The 3,935-nt window shown below is 35.0% G+C and overlaps 1 long non-coding RNA gene across 1 annotated transcript; it reads left to right on the top strand.

The window, feature by feature from the left end:
- The first annotated feature begins 860 nt into the window (after positions 1-860).
- LOC135086611 (uncharacterized) lies at positions 861-1,779 on the top strand. Its single transcript, XR_010260545.1, has 2 exons — positions 861-1,098; positions 1,617-1,779. It is a non-coding gene; the product is annotated as an uncharacterized LOC135086611 (long non-coding RNA).
- Positions 1,780-3,935: the final 2,156 nt, after the last annotated feature.

Here is a 3,935-nt window from a genome sequence, read left to right as displayed (position 1 = left end):
CTATTTTCTTCCGATTTCGTTGCTGATCCAATGGCAGTTTAAAATTCCTGTGGAACCAACTTAAACTTCACTAGTTATGTTTTTATTTACCGTCAAGCTGAAAATCATGGCAACACGCGAGTTGCAGTGGCAACGAGAGGTGGCAATAATTGAGGTCCTTACTTGAAACGCTTTTTAAAACTGTTTTGTTTATAGACACAGAATAAATATGTAGAGCCCTAAACTTACGTAGTGCTTGTATTGTTAATTAAAATTTAAAATTAATTTTAACAGGTAGCAAATTTTTTTACGCACAACTCTTTTAAGGAATAATATAGCAGTACCTATAGCGTGACACATATTTGCTTGTGACACGCTGTGTGTGAAACATATGCCCATCATATGCCTGTAAACAACTATAAAAATTGTAGATTGATCGAGCGGCAACTTATGACAGGTATTCATCAGAACTTTACCCAATCCGCATCAGTTTCAATAACATAGCGCCAACTAAAACATTTTAGTGCTTTTGAAGCTTTAAAAAATAAACATCATAGCCATAAACAAATGAACGGTTTAAAAAAAGGTTTTCAATTTGTACGTGCATAGTAACTAATATCCTTATTGTAAATGTTATTACATATAATTTTAGGATTTGGATGAACCGTTTCTAAAAAACCTCGTAGCTACAAACTGAACGAAGTAACATATTTATTCTTTTTTATAATACTTTGCTCAGATCATAGAAAATGTGATCTGAGGTACTTTGCTATGTGGTAGATATGTACTTTACGTTTGTTTATTTCTTAAAAGCCTCTAAAAAGTTCAAAAATGCAACCATTTACACAACTCTCTGTACAAAAGTCTTCGTTTCCATGTTTTCAACTCAGAATACGGAACAAACCAGAAACCGTCAACGGGCGTAAATGTGTATTCATATAAAGTACTCCAAATCGCACTACTTTGACTTTAAAGCAATCAGTCAATGGCCGGCGCGCGCATTGTTTACATATCCGTCAGATTGACACTTTATAATTAAATTATGCCGTCTTGTGCCGTTCCAACATGTAAGAATGCTACTGGAATTACGAAGAAAGTGCATGGGATCATGTTTTATCCGTAAGTAGCACATTTCCAATTCATTTTAATTAAATAATAATTTTCAAAAAAAATCACGGTTGTATTTTGTAAGTGTTGCCACAGGTCAACGGAATATTTTACCCTACTTTTTTATATTGAATTACATTTGTCTACTTATAAAAAATTCACGCGTTAATTTTGTTAGCGTTACCACAGAATAATGGAATATTTTCCCCATCCTTTTTGTTTTAATTAGTTTTTAGTGTAATTTCATCCATGACATGACAACCTGATTAATTAAATTATAAGTGCCACTTGTGGTCTAAACTGAATAAATATTTTTGATTTTGATTTGATTTCAATATATTGAATTAATTTATAATATTACTCCCTAATAATGAGGAGATAATAAATTACTATCGTGAATTTCATACTTTCCCATTTATTCAAAAGTAAGGCATTGGTATCAACAGATCAGCAGCAGCAATATTTGTATATTTAATAATAATTTTAAGTAATTAATTATTGCTTACATACTTACTCTGATTTTTTTTCAGGATACACAGCCAGAGTTGCCTCGCAATCAAATTTAAGTATTGGTGATGTTTTTGATTTGGATTCTGTTTTTCACTCCAAGAAAAGTTAAACTAAAAGCACTACTGCGCCGTAAACAAATGTTTTGTTGTCGATATGTTTACATAATAAAGAACCTTAAGTTTCTTTTTTGTTTTACTTGGCATTCTAAAATTTATATTCGACTTTTGTAATTGACTTTTAAATAACATATTATACCTACATAAAATATAGTACATATATTACACTATTTAATAGAAATAAATAATCATCTTACACTTAGTTACTTCGGAGTAAAAATTAAATTCATAGGTAGGTAGGTACTATCTATGCCTATGGCCAGTCATGTCGTCTCGTTCTATCGCAAAGAATCACCATTTGATAAGAGCGAGAGCAAAAACGGAAATGGATAGTTAACACTGGCCGTGTGTACTTATTTCACTTACTTATTTTTTACTTGTTTAACATCTCTTTAAAAAATTACATAATTTTACCCCAAAAATGGGGGTGTCACACGGCGCTAGTAACACTAAAGGGGGTAGAGGGGCGCGGGAGGGGAAGTATTTTGGACACAAGTTGCCGCGTAGAAATGTTATCGAACACTCCTTCTGGTTTGTTCTGTATTCTGAGGTTTTCAAATACAATATTAATTTTCGTGTTGTCATTTAAAAAAATGTGTTTTTAATTTCCTTACATCTGCGAACTATTTCACAAACTCGCTCTCTCTGAAATAAAGCTATTTGGGCAATTGCTCCACGTATATTTAAACACTTTTGTGGCATGCTTACTTTATTTTGATTGCGTGTTACAAACTGAAAATTGGGATTGCGAGATATGCTTTTATTCGATTGTTAACAATGGTATTTTCTGAATGACGGTTGATTTTGGTTCGGAATCATGAAACGTGTATGGCGAATTAAAAACATATTGTTTTTGAAATGTCTCGAGCTAAGTATGTGTACGGTCACTGTCACTTACTAGTGGCGAAGACAGAGGCGCAAACTAGTGAGCGCTGAAGCTGTGAGGATGGCGCCACTGTGGAGTGGGGTCATGTCAATTGCCAGTAGTGACAACTTCTAAATATATATAACTCAAAGGTGACTGACTGACTGACTGACTGACATAGTGATCTATCAATGCACAGCCCAAACCAATGGACGGATCGGGCTGAAATTTGGCATGCAGGTAGATGTTTGAATCCTAAGAAAGGATTTTACGAAACTCCACCCCTAAGGGGGTAAAACGGGATCCACGCGTACGAAATCGCGGGCGACCGCTAGTTAAGTATAAAAACGATAGGCCTGTTTGTGTAATTTTCAAGTTAACAGCTCGTAAAACGTGCGAGTGACTGCACAATCTGTTGGCTAGGTGGCATGTCAGACTCGAGTACATTGCAGATATGTGTGCCAAACGTTAGGTAGCCATGAGATGTATGCGCTAAAGGTAGCTCTAGTAGTATGCATTCCGATTCAGGGCACCCTGTGACTAGCTCGGCTACTCTACGGACGGTGCACTATATGTGTTAAATTGTATGTGAATTCACGCCTGAGTAGAGTTGATGAGAGAGAAAACTTGCACGTTTTGCGGAGTGGTACCTAATGGCGGGCAACGTATGTTGTTAATCCATTTATTTGAATTAACTCGCTATTATAGAGGTTCGCTGGCTCATAAAGTGGACAGTAATTAATAACTAATGAATGAACATTCCAAATACAGATTACACACATAATATTTGTCAATTTATTACTTATATGGATTCGAGAATTACCTACATACTAAGTGGATTTTTATATAATTTATTGTTTTATGGTTATTTTTAATTGTACATGCTCGATTTAAGCTCGTGTGCATACTAAGATATTGCCAGAATTGTCCAAGGCAATCTTAAACCTTGAGTTGACTCTCAACAATAGGTAGGTATTCAAGAGTGGTGGGCAATTATAACATCTTCTATTATAATAATATTATAGATTATGTAATAGGTATAAAAACAGTCAACAACACTTAATTACAGGTCTGTTATGCCTACCTACTTCATAGCTAGTGGGATTATTTCCCATCACTAACCGAGGGATTAAATTTGAACGGTTTTCAGTTTCCAGTTTTCGGTCACGGCAACACATTTGCGGGGGCGTTTAATTCTGCGTCCAAAATAACTGGTGTTATTGCCTCTTTGTCCCACGAAAATCGCCACCCAAGGGACGTATCAATTTGTTACCAACCCATTTACCGTGGCCGTAAACAAAGGCACAGTTTGGTCGTTCTAATTACGCGGACAAAAATATTATTACTATGGATTTTAT

The sequence above is a fragment of the Ostrinia nubilalis genome, chromosome Z (assembly GCF_963855985.1).
Source record: "Ostrinia nubilalis chromosome Z, ilOstNubi1.1, whole genome shotgun sequence".
Taxonomy (NCBI): domain Eukaryota; kingdom Metazoa; phylum Arthropoda; class Insecta; order Lepidoptera; family Crambidae; genus Ostrinia; species Ostrinia nubilalis.
Note: the sequence above shows the minus strand (reverse complement) of the source record. Positions and strands in the feature narration are given on the sequence as shown.